At 46.6% G+C, this 23,603-nt stretch overlaps 1 protein-coding gene and 1 long non-coding RNA gene across 3 annotated transcripts in view; one reads left to right on the plus strand and one right to left on the minus strand.

Moving 5' to 3' along the window:
* LOC113841684 (homer protein homolog 1) overlaps positions 1 to 23,603 on the plus strand; it is a 266,367-nt gene that overhangs the window by 51,200 nt on the left and 191,564 nt on the right. The gene's annotated exons all lie outside the window — the stretch shown is intronic.
* Positions 16,584 to 21,192, minus strand: LOC140000596 (uncharacterized). Its single transcript, XR_011805641.1, has 2 exons — positions 20,957 to 21,192; positions 16,584 to 17,746 (listed from the first exon to the last, which is right to left on the minus strand). It is a non-coding gene; the product is annotated as an uncharacterized lncRNA (long non-coding RNA).

Consider the following 23,603-nt stretch of genomic DNA (forward strand, 5'->3'; position numbering starts at 1 on the left):
TTTGCGCCTCTGTGAGAGCATATTTAAGACAGGGGAAAAAAAAATGCTGCACCACTCAGCAGCTGGGAGACTGAGAGGGGTGAGGAACAGCCTTGCAGGCGCCAAGGTCAGTGAAGAAGGAGGGGAAGAGGTGCTCCAGGCGCCGGAGCAGAAGTCCCCTGCGGCCTGTGGTGAGGACCATGGTGAAGCAGGCTATCCCCCTGCAGCCCATGGAGTACCACGGTGGAGCAGGTGGCCCTGCACCGACGGAGGCTGCGGCCTGTGGAACACCCCTGCTGGAGCAGATTCCAGGCCGGACCTGTAGCCCGTGGAGAGGAGACCACGCAGGAGCAGGTGACCTGGCAGGAGCTGCTGCCCGTGGAGGACCCAGCTTGGAGCAGTTTGCTCCTTAGGGATGGACCCCGTGGTACGGACCCATATCTGGAGCAGTTCTGGAAGAGCTGCTGCCTGTGGGAAGCCCACGCAGGATCAGTTCGGCCGGGACTGCATCCCATGGGAGGGACCCCACATCAGAGGGGACAAGAGTGATCGAGAAGGAGTCGCGAAGAAGAAGCGCTATAGACTGACCATAACCCGCATTCCCCCGTTCCCCTGCGCCGCTCAGGGGCAGGAGGTGGAAGGGGGTGGATGGCAGGGAAGGCGCTTTTGGTTTCTTTCCTTTGTTTCTCACTTCTCTAGCTTGTTAGTAATAGGTAATAAATCTTACTGTCTCCCTATGCTGAGTCTGTTTTGCCCGTCATGATAATGACTGTGCGATGTCCTCGTCCTTATCTCAACCCTTGAGCCCTTTTCATCGTATTTTTTCCCCATTCCTCATTGAGGAGGGGGAATGAGAGAGCGGTTGTGGTGGAGCTCGGCCGCCCACCCAAGTAAAACGACCACATTAAGTCATTAAAAACTGGTTAGTTCCCTCCAAACTTGTAATTTAAAAACAAATTTAAGATTAAAGTTAATTCAGAAATACCTTTGTCCACTTGAGTTGGTTTAACAGCCGATGGGTAAGGTCTACCACACCACTCTCTCACTTCCCTTTCTGAACAGAACAGGGGAGAAAATACAATGAAAAAAAGATCATGGGTTGAGATAATCATAGAATTATAGAGTCATAGAATCATAGAATGGCTTGGGTCGGAAGGAACCTTAAAGATCATCTATTTCCAACCCCCCTGCCATAGTCAGAGATGCCACCCACTAGATCAGGTTTGCCAGGGCCCCATGCAACCTGGTCTTGAACGCCTCCAGGGATGGGGCATCGACAACCTCTCTGGGCAACCTGTTCCAGTGCCTCACCGCCCTCTGAGTGAAGAATTTCCTCCTAACCTCTAATCTAAATCCCCCCTCTTTTAGTTTAAAACCATTCCGCCTTGTCCTATCATTAGCCACATGAGTAAAGAGTCCCTCTCCATCCTTTTTAAAAGAACCCTTTAAGTATTGAAAGGCCGCAATGAGGTCTCCACGGAGCCTTCTCTTCTCCAGGCTGAACAGTCCCAGCTCTCTCAGCCTTTCTTCCTAGGAGAGGTGTTCCAGCTCTCTGATCATCTTGGTGGCCCTCCTCTGGACCCAATCTAAGAGGTCCACATCTTTCTTGTGCTGGAGGCCCCAGAACACCTTCCCCCCGTCCACCCTCTTCTACCTCCTCCTGCCAAGCAGTGCAGGGGAATGTGGAATGGGGGTTACAGGCAGTCCGTAGCACTTTGTCATCTGCTGCTCCTTCAAGCTCACTCACTTCCCCTGTTCAAGCATGGGATCCTCTCCACGGGCTACAGGTCCAGCCCAGAATCTGCTCCGGCAGGGGTCTTTCACAGGCGGCAGCCTCCGTCGGTGCAGGTCCACCTGCTCCACCGTGGTCTCCTCCACGGGCGGCAGCGTGGAACCCTGCTCCACCGTGGTACTCCATGGGTTGCAGGGGGACAGCCTGCTTCACCATGGTCCTCACCACAGGCCGCAGGGGACTTCTGCTCCGGGGCCTGGAGCACTTCTCCCCCTCCTTCTTCACTGACCTTGGCACCTGCAAGGCTGTTTCTCACTCCCTTGACTCTCCCGGCTGCTGAGTGGTGCAGCATTTTTTTTTCCCCTGTCTTAAATATGCTCTCACAGAGGCGCAAAACAACATCACTTATTGGCTCAGATCTGGAAAACAATGGGGCCCTTCCCAAACATGGGGCAGCTTCTAGATCTTTCTCACAGAAACCACCCCTATGGCTCCCTGCTACCAAAACCTTGCCACGTAAACCCACTACATCTTCCCACAGACCGCAGTTTTTCAAGAACTGCTCCAATATGGGTCCGTACCATGGGGTGCAGTCCTTCAGGAAGAGACTGCTCCAGCATGGGTCCCACATGGGTGACAGCTCCCTCCAGGTCACCTGCTCCACTGTGGGTTCCTCTCCACAGGTGGCACGTCTGGCCCAGAGCCTGCTCCTGCGAGGGCCCTCCATAGGCTGCAGCCTCCTTCAGGTCAGATCCACCTGCTCCACCGTGGGCTCCTCTACAGTCTGCAGCGTGGTTTTCTGTTCCACTGTGTTCCTCCATGGTCTGCAGGGGGACAGCCTGGTCGAGGAGGATCAGGTTAGAGATCATTTAGGCAAACTTGATACCCACTGTGAGAAACTAAGTTGTGTTTTTGCAGTAGAACGTGTTTTCAAAGTAGAGTGTGTTTTTGCAGTAGAAAACTAACCTTCTGTCTTCAAAGGTAGTTGTGTAGTCAGAACAAAGAGAAATGATAAGTAGATAAGTGGACAGTAGAAGGCCTCACTGTTCCAAAATAAGGTAGAAGCTTGAGAAAAACAGGATGAGCAGTGTGAGAACAGTAAAAAAACAAAGATCACAAGTTCTCAAAACATAAGAAAAGAGAAAAAAAAAACAAAAAACAAAAAAACAGAAAAGGGAGAAATGAAAGGGTTGATCAAAAAAAATTGTACATATATGGTATAGAGGAGCATCGAATAGCTTGTGAACCTGTAGTACTCAGCCAATGAGGAAACAGGGGAGGTGATCAGGTGTCGGGTAATAGGGAATAAAAGGTTATGATATGTTTACTAAAATGCGCTCCTAATTGGCAGGACGCCAACCATTGCAATCACAAATAAAATAGCCTCACAGAAGGTCCTGTCTGAAGAAAATTATTGATTTTTTTTCTCACAATCTGGGGGCTCGTCTGGGATCTTGTCGCCTCCCAGAGAGTTCTTGCCACCACAGACAGGAAGGTGCACCCCGCTGTTTTCAGTGGTCCTGTCGGGGTGGTGGGTTGTCTCGGCATGGCCGGCAAAGGACCGAGACTTTTAAATATGAAGACAGGCTCTGCAACGCACTGCGGAAAAGGCAGGCCAGCACTGACATACCACAGACACAGCCCAGGCACAGTACAGACACAGGCATTACTGCTGATAGCCCGGACCAGGAAGTCCGTGCATGGACCGAGGTAAGGGAAACTTTACTGTATCTTGCCTCGGGTTGGGTTCGGGGAGACTCTTGTGTGGAGTGTGTATGACATATACTTTTAGTGCAAAGTGAGTGTGGAGTCTCGACCCATGGTTCCGTAGCCCTGCAAGGGGCGTGGCCGGAGATGGACGAAGCGAAAGAGAGATGAGCGAAAGAGAGTCTCGGGGGCTTGGGCCCTTAGGTGTATGGTGCCCCGAGCATGGTGAAGTGAGGTGCTCGGCAGTACACCCCACCTCTGTCCTAATCCTACGTGAAGGCGTGTGGTACCCTGTGGGTGGTGAAGTCCATAGCAGCACCTCAGGAAGAGATGGGGATTAAGGGTTCCAAGAGTCAGGAGGGTAGAGGTGGAGACCCCAGGATCGTGCCTAAAGATAGTCTTCTCTAGCTTGTTAGTCCTTTGGGGAAAATGATAAGGATTTGGAAAAACAACCCAAAAGCTAGGGAAAAAGAGTTTAAATAAATAAATAAATAAATAATGGTTCGATAATGCGTAATTGTCTAGCCTAAAAAGCCAATAAAAGGAACTTCAGTATTTTGGCCAAAATAGGGGTCTGATGAAAATTCAGGCTTGACATTTATAATTAAACAATAAGACTCCTTTTTCAGAGGAGGAATCAAGTTATGCTCTCTATAATCCTAATATTGCTCCTAATATTGGGGCAGCAGCAGCTGCTCCAGGAGGAGCAATTGACGCTGTCCCTGGAGAAGTCGTGCCGGGGAGCGCAGAGCAACGGGAGCAGAGGCAGGGGGGTCCCGGTGGGGCCTCGGGGCCATGCGGGGGTGCCGCAGGGCTGGTGCCACTCCCCCTCTTACTAGCAGAGAGGTTAGAAGTTTTAAGAAGGAAATGAAGTCTTTAATCGAGGGCCTAGCAGAACAGTCAGATCCATTTCTAAGGCCTAATTTGTATTCCTGGTTCGGGGGGGGGAATGTAAATCTTGAGTATGTTATTCACTGGAGAAGAATGCTTAGGAGGGGAATGTTTTGGCAGGGAGGTATGCAAGAATGGGAAAGAACTAACACCCCCCCCCCCAGACCGAGTGTAATTCCGATAGAGCAGAAATATCCACTTATCTAACTGTGATAATAACAACCCACAACATAGAAATCATATGAGAGATCGGGGTCGGAATTAGAAAGTACTCGGGGATGAATCCTGAGGACCCGATAGCCCAAGGGCTCTTTAAAGTTCATTTTGCGATTAAAGCCTGGCCAGATATGCAGAAAAATCTCCAGAAGGTGGAAGGATGGAGTGAACAGTGTAGGTAGTATGAAGGTGTATGCCAGGAGGGGAGATAAGAAGCAAAAGTAGAGAGCGAAACAAATGGTATTCACAGCATACTGAGTAGCGAGGCAGAGGACTAGAGATAGAGGAACTTTCAGGAGGAGTTGGGCCCAGGATGGAAAGGAGAGGAAGAGAGATGAAGGAATGGCAGGCAAGGAAAGCTACCTGTGTTGCAGCCTAAATCCTAGCAGGGACAGGCTTTGAGAAGATGTTTTAAGTGTGGCCGGGCCGGCCACTTCAAATAGGAATATCCGGAGTGGAAGTAGGAGGAGAGATTGCTGTTATAAATTCAGAATAGGGGAGTTGGGGCTTCTCAGAAAAAGCTATTTCCCTGATAAATGAAAAAGTGTACCTCAAGGGTTCCTCCTGTATTTTTTAAAAATTGTTGAGATTTTTCTCACACCACAAATCCATGGGCCCCAATGGGATGCACCCACGAGTGCTGAGGGAGCTGGCCAATGTTATTGCTAGGCCACTCTCCATCATCTTTGAAAGGTTTTGGAGAACAGGAGAGGTGCCTGAGGAGTGGAAGAAATCCAGCGTCACTCCAGTCTTCAAAAAGAGCAAGAAGGACGACCCAGGAAACTATAGGCCAGTCAGCCTCATTTGATTTGAATTTGATTCATTGCTTGTTTGAAGGAAAATGATTGGAACACCGTCATTCAGGTTTTCATTGTATTCAGAGAAATAGTAATACAACTAATGGATTCAGTTAAAACTTCTCTACTGTTATCCCGAATTTGTTTGGGAAATTAAGAAATAAATTGGAAGCATCTGTCATGCACTGAAATTACCAAAATCATTTATTCCATCAATCTCATGAATTTTAAGTTAGTATGTTAAAGCCTTCCCCACCTGCTGTTAGGCATCTGAGGAGGAGGTGAGACAAAGGACAGTTCTTGGCTTCCGAGTGCTTTTTGCATCTTTTGTGCCTGGTGATGTGATCAGGGCCAAGGGGTTTGCTCTGAATGTAAGATATTTAGGGCAGAATCTGTTTGCTTTGGTGTACTCAAAATATGATGATTTAACGTTAATCATAGAATCATAGACTATCCCGAGCTGGAAGGGACCCATAAGGATCATCGAGTCCAACTCCTATCCTTGTATCCTATATAACTTTGTTCTGAATTGTGTGTGTCTTTTATTACTGTTTTAAGAAATTTAAAATGATAGGTCAGTCTTGTCTGTGTAGCTTGTTTAGCATTGTGTAATATCTTTAAAGTGCATCTATATGTGCGTATATGTATATATGTAATATATGTGTAACATATGTAAAAACACATATAAGACATATAATAACGCATATGTAAAAACACAAGATCTATTAACTATGATCGTAGTGAGAGAACATTTGGGCAGCATTTCCCACCTCTGTTCCTCTGTTTTCTGCCCAGTGATTGCAGAGACACAATTTATGTACAGTTTTGGTTTTAAAAAGAAAAAAAAAAAAAAGAAAATGAGGAAAACTAGTCATTCCAGTGTTAAAGCCAGGTTTCCATGGATTTCAAATGGAATGGAATTCCAATGCTAACAAGGCTAGGTATCCATCCCTGAAAAGAACGGACTCCTTAAGCAGCTTGTTAACTGCCACAATTCTAATAAGGAATCAGTGAATAATTTGACAATGTGGAGAGATGGCTCTTGGTGGAGCCTGTATGAATGGCACAGCCAGTATCATTTCAGATCAGAAGTGGGGAGTTGGAAAAAATCACAGACTGTTAGCATTCAGTTGAATGGTCATTTAGTTAAGATACACTTCTGTAGTGGGTTTACGTGGCAAGCTTTTGGTAGAAGGGGGCCATAGGGATGTCTTCTGTGAGAAGGATCTAGAAGCTGCCCCATGTTTGGCAAGGGCCCCACTGCTGACCAGAGCCGAGCCAATAAGCGATGCTGTTTTGCGCCTCTGTGAGAGCATATTTAAGACAGGGGAAAAAACACTGCGACACACAGCAGCCGGGAGAGTGAAGGGAGTGAGGCACAGCCTTGCAGGCGCCAAGGTCAATGAAGAAGGAGGGGAAGAGGTGCTCCAGGCACCGGAGCAGAAGTTCCCTGCGGCCTGTGGTGAGGACCATGGTGAAGCAGGCTATCCCCCTGCAGCCCATGGAGTACCACGGTGGAGCAGGGTTCCACACTTCAGCCTGTGGAGGAGACCACAGTGGAGCAGGTGGACCTGCATCGACGGAGGCTGCCGCCTGTGAAAGACCCCTGCCGGAGCAGATTCTGGACCGGAACTGTAGCCCATGGAGAGGAGACCACGCAGGAGCAGGTGACCTGGCAGGAGCTGCTGCCCGTGGAGGACCCAGCTTGGAGCAGTTTGCTCCTGAGGGATGGACCCCGTGGTACGGACCTGTCCTGGTTTCAGTTAGAACAGAATTAATTTTCTTCCTAGTAGCTGGTGGAATGCTGTGTTTTGGCTTAGGATGAGAAGAGTTCTGATAACACCCCGATGCTTTAATTGTTGCAGAGCAGTGCTTATACTAAGCCAAGGACATCTCAGCCTTTTGCTCTGTCCTGCCAACGGGGGGAGGAGGTGGAAGAGCGTGGATGGGGAGGAAGGTGTTTTGGTTTCTTTCCTTTGTTTCTCACTTCTCTACCTTGTTAGTAATAAGCAATAAATCTTACTGTCTCCCTATGCCGAGTCTGTTTTGCCCGTTACAATAATTACTGTGTGATCTCCTTGTCCTTATCTCAACCTTTGAGCCCTTTTCATCGTATTTTCTCCCTGTTCCTCTTTGAGGAGGGGAGTGAGAGAGCGGTTGTGTTGGAGCTCAGCTGCCCACTCAAGCGGAAACACCAGAATTTCTCAGACAGACCTCTCAAATCTTAAATATTAATAATTATACCACCACACTACACTGGTTTCCTATAAATGGGAAGCTCAGACAGAAGAAGAATGAGTTAAAATGAATCTTAGAATCATAGAATCATTAAGGCTGGAAAAGACCTCCAAGATCAGCTGGTCCAACCATCCCCTTACCACAAATATCAGTCAATAAACCATGTCCCTGTGCATAACGTCCAACCTTTCCTCAAATGCTCCCAGGGACAGTGACTCCACCACCTCCCTGGGAAACCTGTTCCAATGCCTAACCACTCTTTCTGAGAAGAAATGTCTTCTAATTTCCAAACTAAATGTCCCTTGGCACAACTTGAGACCAATGCCTCTAGTCCTATCACTAGTTATCTGTGAGAAGAGGCCAACCCCCAGCTCCCCACAACTGCCTTTCAGGTAGTTGTAGAGAGCGACAAGGTCTCCCCCTCAGCCTCCTCTTCTCCAGACTAAACAACCCCAGTTCCCTCAGCTGCTCCTCATAGAACTTGTGTTCCAGGCCCTTCACCAGCTTTGTAGGCCTTCTCTGGACACACTCCTGGGCCTTGATGTCATTCTTGTAGTGAGTGGCCCAAAAGTGAACACAGTACTCGAGGTGTGGCCTCACCAGAGCAGAATACAAGGGGACGATCACCTCCCTGGTCCTACTGGCTACACTATTCCTGATACAAGCCAGGATGCCGTTGGCCTTTGCCCGTCCATCCAGCCTGTCCAGGTCCCTCTGCAAGGCCTTCCTGCCCTCCGGCAGATCAACACTTCCCGCAACTTGGTGTCATCTGCATGCTTACTGAGGGTGCGCTCAATTCCCTCATCCAAATCATCAATAAAGATATTAAAGAGGATTAGCCCCAACACCAACCCCTGGGGAACACCACTCGTGACCGGTCGACAGCTGGATTTAATGCCATTCATCACCACTGTCTGGGCCAGGCCTTCCAGCCAGTTTTTAACCCAGCAAAGAGTGTCCCTGTCCAAGCCATGGGCTTCCAGCTTCTCCAGGAGAATACCATGGGAGAATGTGTCAAAGGCTTTGATGAAGTCTAGTAGCCTTTCCCTCATCCACCAGGCGGGTCACCCGGTCATAGAAGGAGATGAGGCTTGTCAGACAGGACTTGCCTTTCATGAACAGATGCCGACTGGGCATGATCTTCCGGTATCTTCTCATACCTCTTCACAGTTATGCGATTTTGTTCTGTTCTGTTTTGTTTTATTTAATAGCAAGAGCCATATATTCCATAGGTATGGTGCACCTAGCTCATGTGATTTTATATGATGACTAAGTTGTTAGTGCTGTCTGCAGTTATCTTGCAGTGCATGCTTGCAGGATCCTCCCCGCCTTTATTCTCTTATTCCAGCTCTGGAACATCATGTGTATGGGCTTCCTGAGCATTCAGTTGAGATTGACACACGTACAGTGGTTAATTTTTTTTTCCTGAATGGACTGATTATTAGGATTAAGTGGTTGGTCATAGAGATGCTATCCACATCAGTGGATGTGCCAAAATGTTATTGGAAAGAATCTGATTTCAAAAATACTTTTTGCCCTACTTTTTTTCCCCAGTGGATGATGTCATCAAAATATTACAGGTGTTCAGGAGCATCATCCTGTTCCAAGGCAGTCTGGATCAGTCCATGGCAAATGGGGAGGGCTGTGTTTCCACCCCTGGGACAGTTGATTCCAGGTGTACTGGACACCCCTCCAAGTGAAAGCAAACCGTGGCCTGCACTCTGCTGCCAAAAGGATTGAAAAAATAATGAATTAGCAATATCAATAGTCACTTGGTAGCCTTTGACTCCAGTTCGTATTGAAGTTCTAGCGTGTCTGGCACAGCAGCATTCAGCAGTAGCGTAACTTCATTCAGGCCACGATAGTCCACAGTTAGTCTCATTAGACTTTCACACTGGCCACATCTCAGAAGATTATTCTGGGAGTTATTGAAAAACACCTAAAGGACAACGCAGTCCTTGGTCAGAGCCAACATGGGTTCACTAGGGGAAGGTCACGTACAACAAACTTAATTTCCTTCTATGACAAGATCACCCAGCTAGTTGACCAAAGGAAGCCAGTCGATGTAATCTTTTGGATTTCAGTAAAGCTTTCGATACTGTCTCTCACAGTATCCTTCTGGACAAAATGACCAGAATACAGTTAGATTAAAGCATAATAAGATGGGTGAAGAATTGGCTGGCGAGTCATGCCCAGAGGGTTCTTGTAAATGGGGTTACTTCAGGCTGGCGACCTGTCACTAGTGGGGTTCGTTCCTCAGGACTCCATTTTAGGACTAGTCTTCTTCAATGTTTTCATAAACAATTTGAATGAAGGACTTGAAGGTTTTTTGGGCAAGATCGTGGACAATACCAAGTTGGGTGGAGGTCCTGACTCCATCGAGGGTGGTGAGGCCTTGCAGAAAGATTTGGACAGATTGGAGAGCTGGGCAGTTACCAACTCTATGAAGTTTAACAAGAGCAAGTGACGGGTCCTGCCCTGGGAAGGGGCAACCCTGGCTATACGTACAGACTGGGGCATGAGACACTGGAGAGCAGCCCCGCAGAGAGAGATCTGGGGGTTTTGGTCGACAGCAAGCTGAATATGAGCCAGAAGTGTGCCCTGGCAGCTGGGAGGGCCAACCGTATCCTGGGGTGCATCAAGCACAGCATTGCTAGATGGTCGAGGGAAGTGCTTGTCCCACTCTACTCTGCGCTGGCACAGCCTCACCTCGAGTACTGTGTGCAGTTTTGGGCATCACAGTAAAAAAAGGATGTGAAACTATTGGAGAGTGTCCAGAGGAGGGCTACAAGGGTGGTGAAGGGCCTAGAGGGAAAGACATATGAGGAGCAGCTGATGTCACTTGGTTTGTTCAGCCTGGAGAAGGGGAGGCTGAGGGGAGACCTCATTGTGGTCTACAACTTCCTCACGGGGGGGAGCGGAAAGGCAGGCGCCGATCTCTTCTCTTTGGTGACCAGCGATAGGACCCAAGGGAACAGCTTGAAGCTAGGACAGGGGAAGTTCAGACTGGATACCAGGAACAGGTTCTTTACCAAGAATGTCGTCGAGCACTGGAACAGGCTCCCCAGGTCACGGCACTGAGCCTGCCAGAGTTCAAGAAGCATTTGGATAATGCTCTCAGACACGTGGTCTGATTTTTTGGGTGGTCCTTTGGGGACTGAAGAGTTGGACTTGATGGTCCTTGTGGGTCCCTTCCAGCTCAGATATTCTATGATTCTATGATATGGGACTATTAAAGGGTGAGCTACTCTTGGTGATCACTCCTTGATTCTCAAGTTCATGAATGCGCTTATGGATGGGAATCAGGTAGTCTTGGTTGGTACGCTATTGCCACCAGTGCACTGCAGTGGTAGCAATGAACACCTGCTGTTCTTCGACCCTCAGCAACCCCACAACAGAAGGGTCCTCCAAGAGACCGGGCAAGGTGGACAACTGCTTAATGACCTCTGTCTCCAAGGCAGCTATGCCAAAAGCCCACTGGAACCCTTTTGGGTCCTTGAAATAGCCTCTCCTGAGGTAGTCTATGCCAAGGATGCACGGAGCATCCGGGCCAGTCACAAGAGGGTGCTTTTGCCACTCATTCCGTTAGGCTCACTTCAGCCTCCAATACAGTTAACTGCTGGGATCCCCCTGTCACTCCAGAGATAGAGATGAGTTCTGCCCCTTTAGAGGTTGACGGCATTAGGGTACACTGTGCACCAGTGTCCACTAGAGCCTTGTACTCCTGTGGGTCTGATGTGCCAGGCCATTGAATCCACACAGTCCAATAAGCCTGACTGTCCCTTTCCTCCCCCTGGCTGGAGGCAGGGCCCTCCTAGTCCTGGTCATAGTATTCATTACCGTGTCTGGGGGACTGCCCGCTTGTTTCAGGAAGAACGGCCGAAAGCACGATAGACACCAGTATGGTCAGATCATGCTCCATTTTATTACCCGAATAGCCTGACTTTTATAGTGAACTTTACAGGGGCAGATAGTGTCTCACACAAGATTATTGGTCAAAAGCACTCAGACAAACAACTACAAGAAAACAACCCCACCTGCAAGAAAACAACCCCCTTGTGATTAGCAGTCACATAGACCTTATCCTTGAAGCCAACTACTGGCAACAATATTTTTCTAAATTCCTCAATTGGGCAATGTGGGAACACTGTCATGGGAACTTCTCATAGGAGGGTCCAGAGGCACAGGATCAGAGCACCCTAACCTGTGTTCAGAGCTTATGGTTGAAAATATGTCTTTTTCTGCAGAGACATTCCAGCTTGATGGGTCAGACATGAGCTTCAGTGTGTTCTGAGAAAGCAGAGATTTGTCCTCTCCATCCTCAGTGAAGGTGTCATTGGCAAGGACGATGCTTGTTGTAGAGAAGACACGTTTGGTAGGTCTTGTTTGACATAGCTGCCTGAAACCAGGTGCAAGAAGCATAGATTTCTGGTCTATCTTCTCAGGTAAAGAAGTCTGTGTTGCTCTGGACTTCAGAGAATTACAGCTCCAAAGAGATTTAGAGGGAGAAATGCTGGTCATACCTTGCAATGTATCCTGAAGGGCTTTAATTTTCTCCGTCAGCCTCTGATTACAGTTTTTCAGGTGGTAGTTTTCTAGCTCAAGCTCTCTCAGCTTAAATGTTACCCACTCCTTGATCTTGGCAGCTTCCTCTTGAACAATTTTGAGTTCCTCAGTCCTCAGCTGTTTCTGTTTTGCTAGCTGAGTCTCCAGTCTGTTAATCAGGTCTTGTTTTCTTTGCAGTGTACCCATCAGCTCCTTCAGTGAAGGTCGATTTTCGCAAGCTGCTGCTGCACCTCTCATTGGCAAAGCATCCTGAGTGGATTTATTGCTGCCTGGCAGCGGCACCGATGCTGGCAGCACAGCTTTATCAAGATTTTTCGACGCGGGGGGTGGGGAGGGCAGCCCCCACTCCCCATCAGCACTCTGCTCCGATAGTCCCTCAGTTATTTCTTCTGATGATTGATTTATTGGAGAGGTCATACCCCAAACCGGGGTGGGTGCAGGAACCAATGATAAAGTTGTTCTCACTTCTCTAGCTTGTTAGTAATAGGTAATAAATTATATTAATCTCCCTACTCTGAGTCTGTTTTGCTTGTCATGATAATTGTTGAGCAATCTCCCTGTCCTTATCTCAAATCTTGAGCCCTTTTTCTTTGTATTTTCTCCCCGTTTCCCTTTGAGAGAATGGTTGTGGTGGAGCTCAGCTGCCCACCTGAGTAAAACCACCACAGCTGTTAATATTTACTGTGTTTTGATAATGATAATAATTTAGAAAGCAAATGTTTTACATGGGGACAGCTATGTGGATTATTGTAATAATACACTGGGAAACAGTGCACCAACACACCATGGGGAATGCATATTCCTAGGGTGTGGGGAGCACCACAGCATGTTGACTGGCTTTACATGCAGACTACTAACTGGTGAATTAATTGGCCTCTTCAGGAACCTACTTGGAAGAATCCCATGGGTTAGGGCCCTAGAAGGAAGGGGGATCCAGAAGAGCTGGTCAGTATTCAAGCATCACCCCCTCCAAGCTCAAGATCAATGAGCAAGAAGGTAAGGAAAGGGGGCAGGAGACCTGCATGGATGAGCAAGGAGCTCCTGGCTGTTATAAATTAGACCACACAATTTACTGGTCTATTGAAATTATTTTATTAATCAAGTAAGCAGACACAAGCAAAACAGCGCTGGGTGGCTGGGGAGTCTCCGCTCCGCAACAGCACGCAACTTCCCTTTCCAGGGTTGCTGTTTTATAGCAGTCGAGTTCCAGCTTATCGGGACTTGTTGAACTGGCTGAGGCTACGCAGTCTATTGTTGAGAGGGGGGTCGTTGTTCTTCTGCTGGTGATCACGCGTTGTGCTTGTGTTCAGGGGTAGTGAAGCGGCGAACAGGATGTCTGGTTTCACTCAAGGATGTTTACCCAATACCCCCTCCTGCTATCTGCTTGCTTAATCCTCCCCTTTACCAAGGCCGTTAAATTATACAACCTTATCTCCTCAGCAGATTCTCCAAATTCCTCAAAGACAATGAACAAACCCCCACTAATTTATCACAATCCCTCCTTTTTCTTTTTTTAACATATTTTGTTCATTGAATTTTTGCAATATTTGCTTGCTGAGCATCGAAGTTTCTGCGTTGTCCTTCTCCTGCTCAAGAGATTCATACTTAGCATGCACAAGCATAAGATGAGCAGCTTCTAATTGATTTTTCACAATTGCAATTACTCGATTGAATATACATGGTCCAAAAGTCAGTGCTAATATAAGTAACAACAAGGGCCCTGCTATAGTTGATAGCAGGGTAGTAAGCCAAGGTGAGTAATTAAACCAGGATTCGTACCAATTCTGGTGGGCTTCATTTTCCCTTTTTCGTTTTTCTAACCCTTCCCGTAATTTGGTCATTGTGTCTCTCTCTACTCCAGTGTGATCAGCATATACACAACATTCAGGGCTGCACACAGCCCTCCCTGTCGTAAAAAATACCAAATCTAATCCCCTACGATTTTGTAACACTACCTCTGAAAGCGACCTGATAGATTTTCCAGGGCCGAGATGGATTGTTCAATTTGGGTACATATAATCCTCAAGGTGGTATAGAATCCTTGGTATAATTATCACCTGTTATACAAAAATCACGAGACGCATTAAAGAGTTTTAGTGATAGACAAGGAGTTACGCCCACTGACGAACAAACCCACCTAGCGTTGTTGGCTGGGATTAACCACTCAGCTGATTGTTTTCTATTCTCCGTGATATTACATAGGTGACACTTCCCACTAGGAACTGTACACACCTACCACCTCCAGTGACTTGTGGTAGTGTTACCCTTATGTCTTTTCCCCAACTGCAATGTAGAAAGTTGTTCTCGTTTGTGCGGGTGGGCTCCCCAGGATCCCCAATAGCATCATAATATGAAGGCCTTATACTAAAGCATAATCAACAGTGTTTTGTTACATTTGGGTTTGTTTTGTTTAATAATTGGTAGCTGGCATTCATGACCCCCCATCAGCTATGTTATCATTCTTGGCTTTACCTGAGCTTGCAGGGCTGCTGAGGGTTGACACTGTAGTATTTTCCGCAGGCTGGATTCCCTGGACATTTTCTGACAATACCTCATTTGGTCCTACTGCCTGGGGCCTATCAGCATCATCCTTTTTATTAGTATGAGTCCTCCCCTATCTGTTCCGTGTTCGTAAAATCTGACATTTTTCCTAGTACCCAGCTAGTATCGTCTGAGTTTGTTATATTTATATATAGAACCTTGAAAATTTCTTTATTTCCGTGGAAGGTTCCTGTATACCCTATACCATGCCCTCGCCACCTGTAACGGGGATCCACCTGTCGGTTACAACCTTGCAGCCCATATCCCACTTGTAAGAATTTATCCAGCCCTGAGTGTCCAGTCTGTAGCAATGGTTTCACACCCCCCGTATGCACAACAATACACGTTCGGGCATTTACAGTACCCCTTTCCCAGGTTAGAACTAGGGCAGAAATAAAATCCTGATCGGTTAAAGCATGGCTGCACTGACACCAGGTCACATAATGTGATACAGAAACTGGGGGCACCTGCTGTCGTTGTTTGCTGGATGACGAATTGATCCTTCCATCTGATCAAGCTCCATGTAAAAGGCTGGTGGGGATGCGGAGACCCATAGCTGACCAAAACGATGATACTGACTCCCATGTATCGTAGGAGGTGGTCGGAGCCCATCTCTCCAGGGTGTTTTTAAATTGTCGGCCCCTCAGTCCCCCACCGTTTTCACTTCTCTGCCTCGCTTGTCAGTTCGGTTGCAGCGAACTACAAGGTATCGGTTCTTCTTGGCAGCAGCAGTGTTCTTCAGGGGAACCTACTAGGGAGCCTTTGAAACAGGGCCTCCTCCCCTTCCCACGATACACAGATGATACACAATACTTATCGAGTCCGTCTTAGTGTCAGCTTCAAATCGTCAGGGCCTGGAGCCGCCTCCCATTTACCTTCCCGGATTGGTCCTTTCACACGGCTGGCATGCGTCCATCCTTTCTCTGCAGTTCAAATAGCCGTTTCTGTGGTAAGCAAAACAACATAGGGGCCTTCCCCATCGTGGTGTTAAAAAAGTCTCTTTCCAAGTCTTAATTAGAATTGAGGGTGATCAAGTGGCAATTCCAAGTCATAGGGCGTACCATATAGCATTTCAAAAGGAGAAATTCCTACATCAGTTCTGGGCTGCGTCCATATGTTTAACAGTGCAAGGGGTAAGCATTTTATCCAAGAAGCCTTAGTTTCCAGCACAAGTTTTGTTAGTTGTTTCTTAATTTCACCATTCATTCGCTCTACCTTTCCAGAAGAGGAGGGGTGCCAGGGGCTGTGAAAATCCCACTCAATCTCTAAGGCCTGCTTTAACCCTTGCAGTAAAGCTTTACACCCATCCAGTCACGTGGTCAATTAGGACAAACAAGTAACTCAGTAAAGTCTACCTGTATACTTTGGAAAGGTCAAAGCCCTGGCTCCCGTCCCCCTCTAGATCAGTTACAGAAGACCTTTTTATTTACCCTTTGACATGTAGTACATCCTCTGCATGTGTGCTTCCCTAAAGTATATATTCCTACACAGACATGCTTTCTTAGAACAACATCACACATTGCTTGCACCTCCCAACAACTTTTTGATGTAAAACAGTTAATATTTGCCTCATTATCACTTTATTCATCATTTCTCTCCCATCAGGGAGTATCGCTTTTCCTTAAAATGATCCACATGTTATAAATGGCTCAGGATTCAAATTAGGATTAAATAAAAAAATTGGATTTATTAAAAGAATATAAAGGAATAGAGGTAAGCAAACAGCGCTGGGTGCACCGGGAGTCTCCGCTCCACCAGGACACACACCAGTTACATCAAGCAGCTGATTTTTATGCACCTAGACTAATACATATTCATTACTACTTCTAAAAAAAACAGGTTATTATAATTAGCTTCTGGGGTCCAGTCCCTCCTACTGGAGCATGCGCATCAGTCTCCTCTGGGGGTCTCTAGGGGTCTTTCATGCTGAAGGCTTGTAGTCTTCCTCTCACCTTTGTACTCACTCGGCACCATTCCAAGTTTATAGAACACTTTCTGCAGGTCTTGTCTCCCAACCGTCCTTCAGCTTCTTTTTCCTTCCTCTTAATCTCTTGGCCCCCTGGCCAGATACCAAAGATCCACATAGTATCCCATAACAGTCACTAGTTGTTATCAGTTGTTCTGAAACTCCCAGACATCAAACACAAACAGCTTTCTTATTTGACGCTTCACGAGTAATTAAAACGTTCTTCCCCAGCCATTCACAGACACATCTATAGCAGTGTTAAGTTAATCTCGAAGAAGACAGGAAAAAAGGCTGTAACTGTTAGAAATAGAAGTCCGGAATAACAAAAGCAAACAGGTTCATAAATTTAAGGAGTGTTTTCTGAAGACGTGATAAATTGACTAGAATGAGGGGGAGACTGGGACACACTGCATCTGTGGTTCAAGAATTAAATTGCCAGTGCAGGGCCCAGAGGCAGACAGGACTGTTCTTTATGGACACGAATTGTTAACACATTCCTCACAATCCCTTATCTTCTTTTTAATATCAACAATTCGTGTCTCTTCTGTTGTTAACTGGATTTCATCAGTCCGTTCTTGGAGGGTCCAATTCTTAAACATCATAATTGACATATTCCCTTCCTTTTTTAATGAAGTTATTACCAATGTACTATTTATCACCCGGTGTATTAATAATGTAAGACAAGGTATCATACAAGGTATAAACAATAACATCTTTACACCACATCACAATAAAAATAACACTCTTTTAACCCATGGTCCATCAGGCAGCCATGGAAATAAATCCCATTCCATATCCTTCCAGGTTTGTGTTTGCTTGCTCACCTCCCCCCCCTCCTTCTCTGGGATGGGAGAGAGAAATGGGAAAATGAAGCCTGTGAGTTGAGATAAAAACAAGAAGGTAATAACAATAATAATAATAACAATAATGATGATAATAGTACTACTAGTAATAATGTGTACGAAACAATTGATGCACAATGCAATTGCTCACCACCTGCTGTCCGATGCCCAACCTAACCCCGAGCAGTCCGGCCCTCCTCCCAGCCTGCCTGCTGGCAGGACAGTGAGAAGCTGAATTTGGCTTGGTCCTTGGCTTGGTGTAAGCACTGCTCTGTAACAATTAAAAACAATTAAAACATCAGCATATTATTAACATTCTTCTCATCCTAAACCAGAACATAACATTCTATCAGCTACTAGGAAGAAACACCCTTTTTATCAACCTTTAAACAGCAATTACTAAAGCTAAATTTTCCACAGACTTCTCCTTCTTGTGCTAGTAAATAATCCAAAGCTAGGCAATTTTGATACAAAGCAGTTCTCATCATTTATAACTATTTCTATTACAGCTAATAACCTAATTATTCTATTAAGTATATATACTGGGGTCCTATAGTCCCAGGATCTGTCTTCTGCCCACGTATCTGGATCATAATAGGCAAACGCCTTCAGGGTTGATTCAGGCTTGTGTTACCGTTCGGCCTGTCAGGGTGATCCAGCTCCCGGAAAACTAATCACAGTTTTATATAGGTTTAAAAAAAAAGAGGTTCTTATGTTATTTTCTCAGGACAACCTGACCTTAGTGTGGGAGAAGTCCAGTCGAGGCCCTCTCACTCGGCAGTCAATACCCATAGGGGTTGCCTCCCTCGGTAGACCATACACACCGCAGTGGAGGGTCCTGCCCCGGTCTTGCCTTCTCCCTTTCCTCCCTTCAGGCTTGTCCCCTGTATTTGGCGTCCTTAATTCATGCAGAGCCTCGTTGCCAGAATATTACTTCTTCCTTAGCTTGAGTTTCAGTTTCCCAGGAGCGGACTCAACCCTCCAAGTTTCAGTAGTTACTGGTCCTTTTATTCTGGATGCATGGGTCCCTTTCTGCGGTTCTCACAGCTGTTTCAGTAGTCAGTAAAACAAGGTACAGTCCCTCACATCGAGGGTTCAGTGATTCTTCCCTCCCGTGGCTGCTTGTTGAAACACTTTCTTTTTTATCTTCTGACAAGTTAAATAACAGTTATCTAATTTGCTTTGCCGTATGGCCCTTTCCAGGTTCCTGTAGCAGGATTCATCTGATAGCCTTTCAGGTTGATACAGATTTGACTACAGATACCAGGGTTTTGGCATTCATCACTATCTCCACAGTTTCCCAGCTGGACAGTCACATTAATTTATGTTGCATTCCTTCAGGGGCTCATCACCCCAGTCCTTGCAGTCTCTCTGCTGGTTACACACTTTATTGATATCTATGCATTCTCCACTTCTGCACTTGAATTTGCCAGGTCCAGAGCACTGAATAACATTGTTACAGTTTGCTTCATCAGTGCCATCCAGACAGTCTCTCACACCACTGCACTGCCTACTCCTATGGACACAGTTCCCATCTTCACATCTGAACTGGTCTGGTCCACAGGTCCAAGAAGGGCAATTAATTTCATCACTTCCATCCTTGCAATAAGGATCTCTGTCACATCACCACTTCTTGTAGATACATTCACCTGAGCCGCACTGCACCTCACTCACAGAACACTTCACCGGAGGTGCAGGCTGGCGGCCACACTGCTCCAAAGATTAATCCGAGTGGTCGGAGCAGTCACCTTGACCATTGCAGACAAAGCTTTTGGAAATACATTGTCCACTACTGCATGTGAACTCTGCTGCACTACAAGTCACATTGCCACAATTCTCTTCATCTTCTCCACTGTCACAGTCTCTTTCACCATCACATTTCCACGACACTGGGATACACTGGGTCGACTGAGGACCACAGCTGATTTCATTTACCCGGCATGCTCTCATATGACACAGCTCAGCACTTTCGTCAGACCCATCTTCACATTCCGGATCCCCATCACACTGCCATCTGTTTGGCACACACTGACCACTGTTGCACACAAAGTCAGATTCAGCACACATCTTCTTCACACATCTTCTTCACACAAGCAGTCTCATCACTGCCATCTGAGCAGTCTTCACATTTTATTCTAGCACCGTTGGCAGCAGTGCACAGTCAGGCGAGGGCGAGCAGCAGGCAGAGTGCCCTGCACCGTCACCTGTGTCACTTATACTACTCCTATTACCCATGCTTTTAGTGTCAGTGGCATCCTCCTTGTACCGTTTCTGTCTTTGTCTCCCCCCTTTTCTTTTTGCCACTGGCCATTCACCACAAATGGATAAGACACATGATTACTAGTTAGGAAAGAGAGTGTAACGTCTGCTATACGGCTGCAGGCAGTGCCAGCTGCAACCTTAGGTTTGTGAAAGAGCCTGCCGGTGGTCATTTGGCAGTGTAATCTGCGTCTCTGCACTCCTGCCCTGCAATAGAGCTAAGTCGTCATTAGTAATAGTTATAACACCGATCTGGGGACTAATAGTCTTTTTTGCATTGCAAGATAAACCTTTTATAAAAAGAATGCTAGAGTGAAGCAGCACAGCAGCTGCTGCCGCTGCCTCCATGGTTATGTCAGACAGGCTGCAGGGTCCTGATGTCCGCCCCTCTGCTCTGTGCCGACTCGCCACACGGTGAGGGTCGGCTGCTGGTGTCCACTGACGCCTCTGGTCTCCCGTAGCAACTTGATCTCGGATGTCCCGCGTCGCACCGCAATTACTTTAATTTCCCCGCGTTTTGCAGCTTCTGTCAGGTCTATTCTGTGTCTCTCAGAGCCGTCCGTGGCTCTGCAGCGTCTCTCAGGGCTCTCTCCGTCCAGCGGTAGTCCCTCCGTAGTGTCTCGGGTCTCCCAGCGCCGCTCCAGTCTCTCGGCGCCGCTCCGGTCTCTCGGCCTGTTCAGGTCTCAGCAAGTCCAGGTCTCGGCCTGTGCGGGCCTCATATGTTGCAGGAAGCATGTCATATCATTCTCCTGCCTTTTTCTTGTCACAGTCAAAACATTTAAGAGCAAAAATAGGATACACAAGATACACAAGATACACCGGGCCCATATATTAGGCACCACCACTCAAAACTTGGATAAAACAGCACTTCTTTTCAGTCTGTCAAGCACTTCGTTCATCTCTGCCCACTCCCCTTGCGGAGAGTACGGAACAACGGATCGGAACTCTGCACTCGCTTTGCAGCAACGCTGTGTCTCACTCACACAGCACAATCGCACACAGAGGCCTCCAGCACATCTCATTCATACCACAGGAATATAATTTAGAATGATAACCAACCAAACAAGTATTGTCTCTGACTGTGTTCTTCGTGAAGTGACTTGTAACACTTTGTTTCAAACCCTTACATTTACACAAATAATTTCAACACAAAATACATACATAAAAACACATACAATTATTAACACTCCAGTTAGTATCCCTCCAGCAGCCGAAAACATACCGTTTGTCTGCAGTTTCAGGAGATCTTTGCTCCTGTGGTGAGCAGCCGAGAGTAGAGTCCCCTCCGAGCAAAAACACTCAGGGTGCACCTAGGGGCGTCCACGCTGCAGCCGATCCCGCAGCCGAGCAGAGTGCCTCCTGCCTGGCTCACCAAAATGACTCACAGAAATATGACTCCACAATCAGTAAGATTGTAAAGTAGGTATGTTTACTCAGTTCTGAGCGGCACGGGGCGGGTAGTCCCACCAAAGTCGTGCACGCCTAACGTGGCAAATTGCTTTAGTAAAAAGTTACATATACATGAACATTCCTATACATATGCATAACCTGTCCCTTTGTGAACACTCCTCCTTATCTAAGACCCCTTAATTAAAGTCCATACCATGAGGTTGTTTTTGATCTGGTTCTCGGGGTCCGAGAAGCTCCTTTTATCTGGTGGTATAAGCGCAGCACAGCACAGTAGCACATATTCATTCTTAATCAATTGCTCTCTAATTTCTAATTCCAATGTTTCAGCTTGCTCTTTTCTGGATCCACGGGTATTCTACTATTAATGTTCAAAGCCTGACAGACCCCGTCCTCCGTGGATCAAAATACAGGGGGTCTTAAGGGTTCTTTTGGTCATTCTATCATATAATACTGGATCATTTTCAATTTACTCTTTAATTTCCTGGGGCCCCTATTGTTCCAATTTCTAATCATTATTCATAATGGACTTTTTGGTCATATATCTGGTAATTTGCTCCCTTTCTGGTCCTTGGTCTTCGATTTTATCTGACCCATCCGGGAATTTTACTAGTGGCAATTCCCACAGCCCTTGGTTGCCCCTAGTGAGAGTGTCTTGCAGGGGGTTTAGGACCTGTCACCCACCCACGTATCACTCCCTTCACTGGCCCAGCCCCCCCAACAGGAGATTAGAACCAGTGAGAAAACAAAAAGACCTCCACGCTGAGTTTAGAAGTCTCAGTTACACTCTCACACACAAAAACTGGCAACCGTACCTTTACCCAACCGGACGGTATCTTACGAATCAGTCGTCTTCGTCCAGAATCCAACCGGACGGTATCCACCAGCGTCTCTGCTGTCTTTGTCTGGGATCGAACCAGACGGTATCCAAACGACTGTCGTCTTCATCCGGTTCGATCCCGGACACCGGAATCCAACCGAACGGTATCCAAACGACTCTGTCGTCTTCGTCCGGATCTTCGCGCGCAGAATTACGGGCAAAATACAGCCGGCAAGGGAGCTCAAAAAAAAATAAATTCTTTGCTTACCTTTATTCAGGTTCAGGATGGCATTAGTCCCGATCTGACTCAAACAGGAGCCACCAAATGGTGGGGCGCCTCTCCTAGATTAAGTCAGAATTCAGGAACTATAGCCATCCCGGACGAGCCCCCAAATTGTTATAAATGGCTCAGGATTCAAATTAGGATTAAATAAAAAAATTGGATTTATTAAAAGAATATAAAGGAATAGAGGTAAGCAAACAGCGCTGGGTGCACCGGGAGTCTCCGCTCCACCAGGATACACACCAGTTACATCAAGCAGCTGATTTTTATGCTCCTAGACTAATACATATTCATTACTACTTCTAAAAAAAACAGGTTATTATAATTAGCTTCCTGGGTCCAGTCCCTCCTACTGGAGCATGCGCATCAGTCTCCTCTGGGGGTCTCTAGGGGTCTTTCATGCTGAAGGCTTGTAGTCTTCCTCTCACCTTTGTACTCACTCGGCACCATTCCAAGTTTATAGAACACTTTCTGCAGGTCTTGTCTCCCAACCGTCCTTCAGCTTCTTTTTCCTTCCTCTTAATCTCTTGGCCCCCTGGCCAGATACCAAAGATCCACATAGTATCCCATAACAGTCACTAGTTGTTATCAGTTGTTCTGAAACTCCCAGACATCAAACACAAACAGCTTTCTTATTTGACGCTTCACGAGTAATTAAAACGTTCTTCCCCAGCCATTCACAGACACATCTATAGCAGTGTTAAGTTAATCTCGAAGAAGACAGGAAAAAAGGCTGTAACTGTTAGAAATAGAAGTCCGGAATAACAAAAGCAAACAGGTTCATAAATTTAAGGAGTGTTTTCTGAAGACGTGATAAATTGACTAGAATGAGGGGGAGACTGGGACACACTGCATCTGTGGTTCAAGAATTAAATTGCCAGTGCAGGACCCAGAGGTAGACAGGATTCAAACAGAATTGTTCTTTATGGACACGAATTGTTAAAACATTCCTCACACACATATTTGTAACATTAATACCTCCTTGGGAGGTTGTAATTGCTCCAGAATCTTTTTTAGAATTTACCCAAATAGATAGGTGGCCCTGTAAACCCCTGAGGTAAAATTGTCCTCCTATATTGTTGCTTCCGCCCCCATTTCAGGGTCTTTCCAGTCAGAGGTGAATATACATGTATGTTTGCTCTCAGGGCCAGAGAGCACTCCATTAATAACACTGTTATTCCAGTCTAACAATTTACTATTTGAATGCCCAGTTTCATCATCAAATCCCTTCCCAACAAGTTAGTCCCTGCCTTGGGTACATACAATAATTGCCCAGTGATCATTTTATCCCCTGGTCTCAGCTTGGTATCCCCATAAAGTGGCAATGTTATCCCAGTCCCTTCTGCCCCCATTGCTTTT

Source organism: Anas platyrhynchos, chromosome W, assembly GCF_047663525.1.
Source record: "Anas platyrhynchos isolate ZD024472 breed Pekin duck chromosome W, IASCAAS_PekinDuck_T2T, whole genome shotgun sequence".
In the NCBI taxonomy this organism is placed as follows: domain Eukaryota; kingdom Metazoa; phylum Chordata; class Aves; order Anseriformes; family Anatidae; genus Anas; species Anas platyrhynchos.